The sequence below is a fragment of the Xenopus laevis genome, chromosome 7L (genome assembly GCF_017654675.1).
Source record: "Xenopus laevis strain J_2021 chromosome 7L, Xenopus_laevis_v10.1, whole genome shotgun sequence".
Lineage (NCBI taxonomy): Eukaryota > Metazoa > Chordata > Amphibia > Anura > Pipidae > Xenopus > Xenopus laevis.
In genome coordinates, this window is record NC_054383.1 from 128,405,636 (window position 1) to 128,420,227 (window position 14,592).

Consider the following 14,592-nt stretch of genomic DNA (forward strand, 5'->3'; position numbering starts at 1 on the left):
GCCCAGGGGGCATAGGAAATTTTGTCGTACGGGGCCCTGCGATTTCTGATTGCGGTCCTGTGTGTGAGTACAGCCCCCTTGATAAAAATTGAGTGCGTCTACTCCTGCGCTCCCCTGGGGCTGAACAGAAGAAAGTGCAACACAGGGCAGCGCAAGAAAAAACACCTGTGTGTAAGTCCCCTAACATAGCATTTGTTTTTAGATGGGGTCAGTGACCCCCATTTGAAAGCTGGATAGAGCCAGAAGAAAAAGGCAATAATCTAAAAGCTATGAAAAAAAAATGAAGGCCAATTGAATAGTTGCTTAGAATTATTCATTATCTAACATACTAAAGGTGAACTTAAAGGCGAAACCGCCCTTTAAGGTTATTTGCCCCAAACATGCTCATTGTTAGTCTGTGGCTTTTTCTGGCTGTCCAGAAACATATTGGGAAATTAATTGGCTCCTAATAAGAGTCTAAACCCCACTGGGGGATTGAGGCTGATGGAAATGATTAAATTGCCTGTAAACAGCAGTGTGATATGTTTGTCCTACAAGAACAAAGGTTAATAATAACCCAGGGAAATGCCTTCTTATTGGCAACTACTGGGGACAAGCAAGAGCACATTAGCAGTCACTTCTCCAGGGCAGGAGAGGGTTACAGGGGATGGGCATGGTGAATGTTGATTTTTATATACACATTGGTGATGAGCTGGGAGTTTTTTTTTTCTTTCCTGTTGCATTGGCAGCTGTGCAGAACTAGTCCCGCTGCTCTCACTCAGCTTTCTCTCTCTCTGTCTGATCCGACCCCACAGCAATCCTCTCCGGCTGCTCGGGGAACATATTCAAGGTAAGAGCTTCTCTTTATCGCAGCTGTGGCTGTCAGAGCTAGTTAGTGCTGGTTAGTGCAGTGTTATCCAGAATACTTGGGACCTAGGGTTTTCGGGATAACAAATATTTCCGTAATTTGGATCTTCATACCTTCTTCAAATCACGTAAGAATTAAATAAACCCAATAGGCTGGTTTTGCTTCCAATAAGGATTAATTATATCTTAGTTGGGATCAAGTAGAAGCTACTGTTTTATTATTACACAGAAAAAGGATTTGGATTGTTTGATTATAATGGAGTCTATGGGAGATGACCTTTTCCGTAATTCGGAGCTTTCTAAATAATTGATTTTCAGATAAAATATCCTATACCTGTACTGTATCAGTTGTAGAATGGAAAATAGCATTTCTCAGCTTCTATTACTATAAACATTACCACCCTTGGAACGAAAGTTTAGAATAGTTTAGAATGAAATGAAAGTGTATAAGGGCTCTTACACACGGGCGTTTTTGGCAGTCAATTATTGTAAAGGGGTCTATACTCACACAGACGCATGTAAGCCCCGAAAAGGAGAAAAAAAAGGAGATGGAGACGTGTGTGTGTGACTACAGAACAGAAATAGTGCATGAAATGTAGAAGCACAGAGGGCAAAACATTAAAGGGATACTGTCATGGGAAAAACATTTTTTTCCCCAAAATGAATCAGTTAATGGTGCTGCTCCAGCAGAATTCTGCACTGAAATCCATTTCTCAAAAGAGCAAACAGATTTTTTTATATTCAATTTTGAAATCTGACATGGGGCTAGACATATTGTCAATTTCCCAGCTGCCCCAAGTCATGTGACTTGTGCTCTGATAAACTTCAGTCACTCTTTATTGCTGTACTGCAAGTTAGAGTGATATCACCCCCCTCCCTTTTTCCCCCCAGCAGCCAAACAAAAGAACAATGGGATGGTAACCAGATAACAGCTCCCTAACACAAGATAACAGCTGCCTGATAGATCTAGGAACAACACTCAATAGTAAAAACCCATGTCCCACTGAGACACATTCAGTTACATTGAGAAGGAAAAACAGCAGCCTGCCAGAAAGCATTTCTCTCCTAAAGTGCAGGCACAAGTCACATGACTGGGGGCAGCTGGGAAATTGACAAAATGTCTAGCCCCATGTCAGATTTAAAAATTGAATATAAAAAAATCTATTTGCTCTTTTGAGAAATGGATTTCAGTGCAGAATTCTGCTGGAGTAGCACTATTAACTAATGTGTTTTGAAAAAAACATGTTTTCCAATGACAGGATCCCTTTAAGTACGGGAAAAGTGAGATCTATGATGTGCCACTGAGCAGGGCTATTAAAGCCATACCCTATGCTGTTATTAGACTAGAGCATCAGAATAACACTAAGGGGTTTATTTATTAAAGTTTGAAAGCCAAAAGCTTGAAAAATCCAAGTTTTTTTTCACTATAAAATCCAAATTTTAGTGGGAAAAAAATATAATTTTTTTTGAGATTTATTATACCCAGAAGATGGAAAAAGTCTGAACACAAAAATCTGCCATCTCAGACCTGCCAAGGTTGTATATAAATTAATGGTAGAGGTCCCTATCCTATGTGGTTTCTGTGGTTGGCACTTGAATTAGCCCTGAAAATGCAACTATTTTGGACTTTTTGGGCAAAAATCCAGAAAATTCAGGGTTTTCGTGAAAAAGCACTAAAAAAAACGAGCGATTCTGGAAAAAACTCTCAAATTTATTAAGTTTGTCCCTGATCCGATTAAATTGAGCTTTTTTTTAATAATAAATAAGGTTACATTTTGGATTCTAGCTTCGTCTGACTTTTTTTCATTTAAATACTCAAACAATTCTGATTTTAATAAATAAGGCCCTAAATTGAGGAGCATTCTCTCCTTAGAAACGTTATGTACATTTGACCAATCATATTGCAGAATAACATCTGTTCAATAATGAAGCCAGTAGCTATGCCATATTCAAGAGCGCAATTAATCAGCATGTGAAGAAATGACATTTCAATAAATTGTTAAAGTGTTTCCATGTGTTTTAATTGGCCTGTGGTTTGTGCTGTAGGCCTGTTTGTTTCTATTGGTGCTGCATTCAGACGCAAAAGTGCAAAACGCAGTGGTGTGTTACTGGCAATTTAGTGATGAGTAGTGATGGGCGAATAAATTTGGCAGGCGCAAATTTCTGGCAAATATCAGCATTTTGCTGACGGGAAATAAATTCACAAAACTGCTGCGAAAATTCGGCGGCAGCAAAAAAATTTGGACGCACGTCAGAAAAGTCGCTCGCATCAAAACCATCAACATTATTCGGACAGCCATTGACTTTAACGCCAACGTCAAAATTTATGTGAGCGTCAGAATTGATGCAGGCACCAAGCGTTTCGTGAAATTTCAGCCGTTTCACGAATTTTGTGGGAAATTCGCTAATTTTTCATCGAAGCAGGACTAATTCAGGCATCACTAGTGATGAGCGAAAAATTTCACCACATTTGCCTTGAAAATGACGCCCATAGACTCCTATGGGTGGAAAAAATTTGTCGTGCATCAAAAAAAATTGGCGCGTGTCAAAAAAAAATATTTGCTAGTTGACTTCAATGCATTTTTGAGAATTGTTGCCGTTCACCCATCACTAGTGCCAATGTACGACTTCAGGGCTCATTTACAAACTGCCTTTGCTGCAAGTCCAGAAGTGCTTGGGGGCCGTGGTCCAATCTGCACCAGTTAAGTACTGGGCTTCCATCACATGGACTGAGCCTGCATGGCTGAATGATGAGTAGTGATGGGCGAATTTGCGTTGTTCCGATTCGCCGAAAAATTAACGAATTTCCCACGAAATTCGCAAAACGGCAAAAAATTTGTCCGTTTTTGACGCAGGTGTCCGTTTTTTTCAACGCCGGCGTCAAGCCAGCAAATTTTCGCGGGCGTTTCGCGAATTTATTCGCAGGTGGCGAATCGCGCAAATGCACTGCAAATTCGCCCATCACTAATGATGAGTAGTGGATGGGTTGGGGATAGGTAGGAGGGTTCAATCTTATATACCTCCCCCAGCCCATCTCTTGGCGCCTCAGATCCCTGTGTTGCTCTTTTGCAGCGCAGATACCTGTGCCAATTCATTTAGCATGCACAGCAGAGTGCAAAACCATTGTAGGTCATGCGCTTTAACCCCTGCCTTGCACTTCAGAAATAGTGATTTATTCGCCAGGCATGGATTCATGGTGAATTTCCTGTGAATTGTTTTGCGAAACTGTTGCAAAAATTCACTGGCGAAAAAATTTGAGTAAAAATTGATGCGCATCAAAAAAAACTTTGAAGCCCATTGACTTAAATGCATTTGGACAAAAAAAAAGTTGAGCGTGTAAAAATAGTTGCGTGCATAAAAATTGTCGCGCGTCAAAATAATTTTGTGTAGCCGGGCCAGAATTCTGCTTTTTTCAGGATTTGAATTCGACTGATTTCTCATGCCTGGCCAAACTGAATCCAAATTCTTAAAATCATGAGACATTTCATCAAAAAACAAGGAAGTTAAATACAGTTTTATCCGTGAATCCCTAATAAATAGGCCCCTTAATTAATATACATTAATTTATGTGGCTTTAAGGCTGTTTGGAAATTGAATTTTCTGTTTAAAGCAGCATCTGTGCTGACTATCATTTAAAGTCAGTTCAACTCCAGCCAATGATCTAAAAAAAAAAGTAGTCTGCAAGTCATTGTGGGAAGCGAAGTCTTACTACAAGATACTCTAGACCATTAAAAAACAAGTAAAGTATGTAAAGTAGACTGAACAGGGAAAACCAGTTTAGCAACAAATGTTTTTCTTTTGTTACATAATTCTACAATATATGCGAAAAAAAAAACCCCTACGCGTTTCAACCCCGCAAAATGGGGTCTTCGTTAGGGGCACGTGCAATGTTGAAAAATGCAGGCAATTTACACAAGATTTAAGCCAAAAATAAATATCCCCAGAATGTCTTGAAGAGCCCAAAATCTCAGGTGTTCAAGACCCCATTTAGTGTAGAATTATGTAATAAAAGAAAAACGATTTTTGCTGGGTGAGCACCCAGCGTTTTAAAATTTACTGACATGGTGTGTCAAACATATATAATACTACACAAAAAACAAGTAAAAAATAGTGATGGGCGAATAAATTCGCCAGGGACGAATTTGCGGTGAATTCACGCATTTCGCCACCGGCGAATTTAAGTTGCTTGCTTCAAAAACGCTATCTCGATGCCCATTGACTTTAACGCTGGCGTCAAAAATTATGTGAGCGTCAGAATTGATACGGGCGTCAAAATTCGAGTTTCATGAATTTTTCTCCATTTCGCGAATTTCTCGATGAAGCGAAACTGGAGAAATTTGCCCATCACTAGTAAAAAACACAGTTCAGCTATTTATCAATGGTACTGACATGCTTCCGAACCTATTAGATGTATATGGATGTTGTTTTCTCTCTGTTATGTTAAAGGGGAAGTAAACAAGGTATACTTTCCATCTTTTCCAAAAGTATGTTCCGAGAGATTCCCCAGATTATTAGGGAGTTTCTTATGGAATATTGCCTCTGCCCACAGTCCTCCAAGAACATGTCAATAAAAAGTAAAATGAAACCACATGTCTGTAATAACTTCCTATGAAATAAAACACTCTCTCCAGAAGTTCTTGATGCTAAATAGGAACACGTGTATGTAGTACTTGATGATGAACAGAACACTTGTCAGTAATAGCTCATAGACAATACAAACATCAGTACTACTGGGATTGTCTCTAAACATAGATCTCAATTATGTATAAGGGGGTGATGAGGAATGTTCCAATAAACAGGCTTGCTGCCCCCCTTTTTCAAAAGAAATTGCAGCAAAAATTGCATCTCACTCTAGCTCTCCTGTATACAAAGGGGCAGTAAGTGGATAGCATATGGGCTTGCTTTGGAAAGCCCCCTTAGCTTGTACTGTATATGGAAAAAAGCTAATTGCTGACTGGTTGGTATGGGTCCCAGATGCAAGATGTTGATAAATGACCCCCCAAATAGGTTGGTGTCAGTGGGGCTCATTTATCAATTCTGGACAAAATTGCACTGTTGCAACCAATCAGTATTAGAATTTTACATAATTAATTGCTGTCGGTTATTGAATAGGTGCAAATTAGTGATGTGTGGGCCAACTTGAAGCCCGCAGGGGGATCAGATTCGGATAGACTGATGCACAAAGTTTGGGGCCGTGTGGACACAGGCTAAAGTTCATCCCACACCCGCTATCTCAGTGATCCCCAACCAGTAGCTCATGAACAACATGTGGCTCCCCAACCCCTTGGATGTTGCTCCCAGTGGCCTCAAAGATGGTGCTTCTTTTTGAATTCCTGGTTTGGAGGCAAGTTTTGGTTGCATAAAAAACTGGTGTACAGCGAAACAGAGCCTCCTGTAACTGCCAGTCCACATAAGGGCTACCAAAAGCCAATCACAGCCCTTATTTGGCACCTCCCAGGAACATTTTTCATGCTTGTGTTGTTCCCCGACTCTTTTTGCAATTGAATGTGGCTCACAGGTGAAAAGGGTTGGGGACCCCTGTGTTAGCTTAAAAACAGGTATGAGACTTTTTTTACAGAATGCTTGGGATCGTTTCGTAACCTTAAATCTGCTAAAAAAGAATTTAAATATTAAATAAACCAAGATCACATCCATTTAGTTATTTCACCCCCAACCAGTCATAGCCCAATTTAAAACAATACAATAGCAAACTAAGGATAACAAATCAGATACCAAGGTCAGCAGGATAAAAACAGTGGTTAGAAGGTCCTGCTCATGAAGGTTTAATGGACCATTGCCATACAAGGGAATCAGTATCTGTCCTATATTGTGGGGCCGATTCACTAACTTCGGGTGAAGGATTCGAAGGTAAAAAACTTCGAATTTCAAAGTTTTTTTTGGGCTACTTCGACCATCGAATGGGCTACTTCGACCTTCGACTACGACTTCGAATCAAAGGATTCGTAGTAAAAATCGTTCAACTATTCAACCATTCGATAGTCGAAGTACTGTCTCTTTAAAAAAAACTTCGACCCCCTAGTTCGCCATCTAAAAGCTACCGAAGTAAATGTTAGCCTATAGGGAAAGTCCCCATAGGCTTGCCTAACTTTTTTTGATCAAAGGATATTCCTTAGATCGTTGGATTAAAATCCTTCTAATCGTTCGATTCAAAGGATTTTATCGTTTGATCGAAGGAATTATCTATCTTATTATCTATCTGCGCTAAATCCTTCGACTTCGATATTCGAAGTCGAAGGATTTTAATTCCTAGTCGAATATCGAGGGTTAATTAACCCTCGATATTCGACCCTTAGTGAATCGGCCCCCTAATGTTAACTTTGCAGAATCCATCGGGTGTTACCAGAGAGGCATCTCTATCTGGGGGGGGGGGGGGGTAGGGAGTGTTTGAAGGCAAGAATAGATGAAGAAATTCATGGAACTGAATTCCATAGACAGGCAGAATCACAAGAGAAATCTTGTAGTTGGTTATGTGGTTGGATTATAAGAGGAGAAGACAGGGGAAGTTTAAGCCTAAAGGACCTTCAATGGTAGTGTTTTAAATATGAATTCAATCTGAGAGATCAAATGGGTAAATGGGTAGGGTGCATCACATCCAGTTGGATAGGTGAGTCTAGCAGATACCTTAAAAACAGACAAGCAGTTTAGGAGACAAATGGTGGGGAGCCATAATGACTCCATGGCAATCAGCCTATGTGGCCTACATTGGACTCTAGCACTGAGCCTATGGATCCTTTACTGGAATCCAAACTACTCAACTGGTTCTCCCAGTATGAGGTGTAGAGTGAGAAGTTCTCACTAAGAACCAATGACAACAAGGCCATGGCCAGAGGAAGCCTGAAAGGGAGGACAGAGGAGGTGGTAATAGAATAAAACAAGTTTTAAAGAATAACCACAGAGACCTTTCAAAAGAGACATGTCACAAATGTCAAAAGACACAAGTGACTGACTCTGTCAGAGGTCACTGCGAAAATGATTGTGGGGACAAGTGACCTTACGAATTTGCCAAGTGAAGGTTACTGCAATGTGATCGTTCCTTTGAGTTATTTAGGTAAATGTCAGAATGGAGAGGGTCAGGTATAGAGCTGAAGGACAGAAGCTGTGAGATGATGGCATGAATGAGCTTTTCAAGCATTCTGAGCTGATGTATCCCTCTCACAGATGCAGTTTGCTCACCTTTACTCAAAAATGTCAAGGGACAGTGTCTTTGTACTTTATAATATAGTTTCCAAAAGACATATTTTGGATTATACAGTGATCTACTACTATACTTCTTTCTCATAAATATGAATATAGTTGGCTTTGACACATGTAAATGAAACAGACACCTGGAGAATCTGGAAATCCTATCCCTTTTCCTCATTCAAATGAATAGTGCGCCAGATGCATCAATATCATTAAAATCTGTTACAGTATTTGGAACTGCCCGTAGCTTTTTGGTTTTCAACCTCTCCAGAAAAACATTTACTATATATGTATCTCATAATCTTACTGATCTTGTTGCAAACGTTATATATATATATATATATATATATATATATATATATATATATATATATATATCCAACCTGGTGCACTCACAACAGTCTAACACATTGCCTAGGTGCTGGTCAAAACAATCATACAAAGTATCAAAAACAGACCGCACTCCAAGGGCTTTTAAGTGAAAAAAACTTGTATTTTATTCTCGACGTTTCGGCGCCATAACTCGGGCCTTCCTGAGGACGGCCCGAGTTATGGTGCCGAAACGTCGAGAATAAAATACAAGTTTTTTTCACTTAAAAGCCCTTGGAGTGCGGTCTGTTTTTGATACTTTATATATATATATATATATATATATATATATATATATATATATATATATATATACAAACCACTGGATAGGTGCACTCAGAAAACAATGGAAATGCCTAGGTGCTGGAACATATATCAATATCAATAGAACAAACCCATTTTTTTTTCATCACAAAAGACCTATGAGTGCGGATTTCTTTGTTCTATTAACTATATATTATGTCTATTTGCCATATTATTTCCCATTGTTAGTGTAAACTGTCTTAGATTAAAGGGTCCCTGGATAACGGTCGTTCAAATTCAAATTGTGTAATTTCTGTACCATTGTTGATGTTTGTTGGTGCAATTTAGCCAGGAATGTAGCCATTCAGAGAGATCAAAGTACATCCAGATGGTCAGAGCTGCTTAATTGATAAATGCTGATCCCATATAACATTTACTCTGGGTAATGTTCTCAGGCAGTGGGAAAACATTAAAGCATAACATTATTTCTCCACTACCCTAGTTGACTATTTAAAGACTCCTATGTCTGCTTTTCACAGTACTGTTGTATCTTAATCAGTGGCATAACTACTAGAAAATGGGCAAATTTGTACCATTTCGCTTTGCTGAAAGGTTTATTATGCCTGCGTCAATTTTGACGCTCTCGAGGTTGTTAAAGTCAATGGGTGTCTGAATAATGTTGATGTGCAATGATTTTGATGCAAGCGATTTTGCCAACGCACGTCCAAATTTTTTTACACTGGCGAATTTTCGATGTAGTTTCGCGAAAGTATTCGTCGGTGGCTGGCGTCTGCTGAATCTATTCATCCATCACTACTAGAAAACGTATTAATTTTTGCCACAGTTGTCTTAAAGGAGTTATAACCAAATCTTCATCCCACAGCGGCCCCTAGTCTTCTATAGACGTTGCCAAAAAACACAATTATAGATGCAATAAAGTTCACCAATGAGAATTTTACTAATCAAAAGCTTTACTATAAATACAAAATAACTCACCAATGAGAATGCTGAATCCCAACACCATTTCAGGCATCTTGTTGTTATCTTACATATAGAGATTAGTGTGCCATTTTATTTCTTCATTACAATACACTGGAATCAAACATGGAGATAAAGGACAGACTTGTTCAGTGCTGGGAAACTGAGCTTAAGTGCAGGGGCACACGGGCAAATTCGGGGAGATTTAGTCGCCTGTTGACTAATCGTCTCTTCTTCGGTGGCGACAATCTCCCCGAACTGTCTTCACCCTGCTTTCCGCCTTTAAATGAGACGATGCACTCGCGGCGCTTCGATTTCCGAAGTCACCCGAAGTTTCCACGTGAGGCAACATTGGGCGACTTCAGAAATCGAAGCGATGCAAGTGCCATTGCGCTGGAGTTTTCTCATTATAACAGGCGGAGAAGGCAGTTCAGGGAGATTGTCGCCCCGAAGAAGAGGCAATTAATTGCCAGGCCACTAAATCTCGCAGAATCTGCCTGTGTGCCCTTGCCCTAAAGCTTCCAACTTCAATTACAACAACAAAGAAAACTGAGCCTGATCAATACAGATCAGTTGGGATTCTCATTGGAGGATTTTTTCGCATTTTAAAGCAGTCATGGCTGTGGAGAGTTGGGGAAAAGTTTTATTGTGCAATATTGCTTTAAGAATACAACGCTGATATTGCTGGATTACAGCTCCCAGCATGCATCACCCTTCATTATATGTTATTCTGAGATTTGTAGTCCAGAAAAGTTTGGTTGAGCAGTTCAGTGCAGCAGGGTTTACTACACCTTTAATATTAGATCCAATATAATACTATAATATGGTGTAGACACAATGGAGACTTTTACATGGAGGCAAAAAATGTATTTAGAGATTTTTTTTTTGCCCAAAGCTTCGTTTATAACTTACAAAATCCACTGGCTGTGGCCCTTCAGTTATTTGAGAAGAAGAGATGATGAAACAGAATCATTCATATAAACCCCAAATAAACCAAGTGATTAATTAAAGTCTTGGCTTAAAGGGATACTGTCATGGGACTTGGGGCAGCTGGGAAATTGACAATATGTCTAGCCCCATGTCAGATTTCAAAATTGAATATAAAAAAATCTGTTTGCTCTTTTGAGAAATGGATTTCAGTGCAGAATTCTGCTGGAGCAGCACTATTAACTGATTCATTTTGAAAAAAAAAAATTTCCCATGACAGTTTCCCTTTAAGCACTTGGTTAAAAAAGCCAAAATTCGACAGGTCAGCATTTGTCTTTGATTTACTGCTTTAGGTTATTGGAGCAAAATCTAGGCTCATATTTAATAACCAAATCCATTTTTTTCCTGTAATTGGAAGCAGGCACCTTTAATTTGCTTAATATTTTAATATTACAAACTCACTATTTACAGTATATTAATATCCAGACTCTCTACTACTATATCCCATCATTGTTTCTAACCTTCTCATCTGCTTCTTGCTGCAATCAGTCTGAGGGGAAAGTTCCAAATTACAGAAAGGCCGTATCCCATAGACTCAATTTTTCCAAAATGTTTACATTTTTTATTTAAAAATTATTTACATTTTCTCTGTAATAATAAAAAAGTACCTTATACTTGATACAAACTAAGATATAAATAATCCTTATTGGAGGTAAAACCAGCCTATTTTATCTCAAACCCCCACGTCCCGAGCATTCGGGATAACAGGTCGCATCCCTATAACAATAATAATAATAATTTAGCTTCAGAAAGAGTCAAAAAGTAGAAAGCAAGACGCAAACGCAACTAGTCTCAGAATATTACATTGTTGCATAGTAAATTAGTTTGAAAAAAGACATACATGCATAAGGTTTAAACTTTTAAGGCCCCGGGCACACATGCAGATATTTGCAGCGTCTTCGGCGTGGTCCGCACTGCGGTTTTAAAAAAGCTGACCGCAGCGACATTTGCTAGTGTAGCGTGCCATTGCCGAAGGTTGAAACCTCTATCATATTTACACAGCGGTCAGCTTTTTTTAAAACTGCTGCAAATATCCGCATGTGTGTACGGGGCCTAAGTCTATATGTAACTCCCCGTACTGCTGGTAGATCCAGAGGAAGGCAAAAAAACATTTGAAGCCTCTCCAATTTGCCTCAGAGGGGAAAAATCCCTTCCTGATTCCAAGATGGCAATGGGACCAGTCCCTGGATCAACTTGTACTATGAGCTATCTCCCATAACCCTGTATTCCCTCACTTGCTAAACACCATCCAACCCCTTCTTAAAGCTATCTAATGTATCAGCCTGTACCACTGATTCAGGGAGACAATTCCACATCTTCACGGCTCTCACTATAAAAAAATCCTTCCCAATATTTAGGTGGAACCTCTTTTCGGAATGGGTGACCTTGTGTCAGCTGAAAAGACCTACTGGTAAATAAAGCATTAGAGATATTATTATATGATCCCCTTATATATTTATACATAGTTATCATATCACCCCTTAAGCACCTCTTCTCCAGCGTGAACATCTCCAATTTGGCCAGTCTTTCCTCATAGCTAAGATTTTCAATACCTTTTACCAGCTTAGTTGCCCTTCTCTGTACCCTCTCTAATACAATAATGTCCTGTTTGAGTGATGGAGACCAAAACTGTACGGCATATTCTAGATGGGGCCTTACCAGTGCTCTATACAGTGGAAGAATGACCCCCTCCTCCCTTGACTCTATGCCCCTTTTAATACAGCTCAAGACCTTATTTGCCCTTGATGCTGCAGACTGGCATTACTTGCTACAGCCAAGTGTATCATCTACAAGGACTCCAAGGTCATTTTCCATTATGTATTTGCCTAGTGAAGTCCCATTTAACTGTATAAGTTGTTTAGATATTTTTACACCGCAGGTGCATGACATTTATTGACATTGAGTCTCTTTTGCCACTTAGCTGCCAACATTGCCAGTTTGTCAAGATGCTGAAATCAATGCTTATAGGATACTAAAACCTATCCTTAATATGATTGCCTGCTTTAAGAACACTCCCTGCATCAGTTATTTTAGATTTGTTTTTGTCTTTAGTTCCAAATTACACTGTAAATGTTCTACCTTGCGAAAACTTATCTGGTGCTTGTCAATGAATTCTCTTTGATACAACATTTATAGCACAGTGGAAGATGTTGGCAGGCAGAGATGAGTATTTGAGATGCCATTATATTGCTTTTATCTTTATCACAGATAGACAAGTTTATTACGGCTGGTGGTGTGATACATACTGTAAACTGTGCAGCTGGGGCTTCTGGGTGTAGAATGTCACAACAACAACATTATTGAGCACCTCAAGGAAATTGCTCTAAAAGCCTATAATTCAGCTCATTGAGTAACTTCACTTCTTGCAATGTAGGGAATTATTTATTTGGCCAAGCTTAGCTCTGCTGGTGCAGTATTCTTAGAAATAGAAAATAAAAAACATGGGATACAATGCAACACTTGTTTATATGCATGGGAATTTTTTTTTATTATTTACATATCATTATCAAAGTCCAGTGAACAGTATGTGCCTTTGTTCCACAGATATTGCATTTGGCTTGGAATGTTTCATGTAATAACTAAAACTCAAGGCCTATCTTTAGAATGTTCTAGTTTCATACCCGTAACATTTGCATCCTCAAAAAGAGATTTAAAATTGTAATGCAATTCAAAATACGGACTAAAGGGGACACTAATTTTTTTTTTTTTTCTGAATTAGTGTTTAGCATAGGGATAAGCCAATGGCATGCTATGATCAGAGTTAAATGGTTGTTCCTACTGAATTGTTCTTAGTACAAGGAAAGGCTTATTTACATAGTTCTATGGTTTATCTCTACAGAGACAACTTAAAGGGCTGCTCTTGCTTAATACACAGTAAATTATATGAGCCAACAAAGAGCAAACTTGGGGTGGCCATACATGGGCTGATTAAAGCTACCAAGTCTGATATCTGGCTGAAAATTGGGCAGATATTGATTTGACAGGTTTAAAAATCCAATGGGCCCGAACTCCCAATCCAAATCTGACCCAGACAAAGTAGAATCTGAAAGATGTGTTTATTCCAGATCCCATTGCAGGAACCAATATCTCGGAAACTGATTTATACAGATCCGCTGGAATTCTCATTGGAGGATTATTTTACCTTTAGCTGGTTCTGGGTAGTTTTATTAATTTCCAAATATTCTTTATTATTTTCCAATAAAGCAGGTTGGGTATACAGCATATTTTCATTCAGCATACATATTTCTCTATGCATTACCGGGTATACCGTTGGGGAAGGGAAAGGGAGGGTTGTTTGTGAGGATAAGGATATGGGTAGAAGGGTATAGAGAAAAAAAAAGGGGGTGAAATAGGCACTTCCTGTATTTAAACCAAAATCCTATTGCTCAAAAAAACAGTGTATTATATAGTACAATCAGATCAGGTTGATGGAACCGTTGACCCTTGAGTAGATAATGTTTGCCTACACAAGTCAAGTAGTTGGGAAAGTTTTATTAAGCAATATCACAACTGTGATATTATTAGGACTATAATAATATGCCTTAAACTTAAAGTAAAAGGAAAGGCTAAAACTAAGTAAGCTTTATCAGAAAGGTCTATATAAATACACCAGTAAACCCTCAAAGTAATGCTGCTCTGAGTCCTCTGTCAAAAGAAACACCACATTTCTTTCCTTCTATTGTGTACTCATGGGCTTCTGTATCAGACTTCCTGTTTTCAGCTTAAACCTCCAGGGCTAGGGCTTGAGCATGCTCAGTTTGCTCCTCTCTCCCTGCCCCCTCCTTTTTCCCCTCTCTCCTCCCTTCCCTGCTGTAATCTGAGTCCAGAGCTATGAGTGAGCAGGGAGAGACTCAGGCAGGAAGTGATGTCACTGCAAGGTAATATGGCAGCTGCTATCCTAAACAAACAGAGAGCTTCTAGAGCTTTTTACTCAGGTATGGTAAAGCATTCTTCTGAATAAAGATA

General features: G+C 39.1%; 1 protein-coding gene across 1 annotated transcript in view; it reads left to right on the forward strand.

The window, feature by feature from the left end:
* The first annotated feature begins 679 nt into the window (after positions 1 to 679).
* The window catches only part of LOC108697058 (chemokine-like receptor 1), a 160,284-nt gene continuing 146,371 nt past the window's right edge, over positions 680 to 14,592 (forward strand). The window contains exon 1 of the mRNA XM_018226728.2: positions 680 to 829. The gene's annotated coding sequence lies outside the window, so the exon portion shown is untranslated. The remainder of the gene's footprint in view (positions 830 to 14,592) is intronic.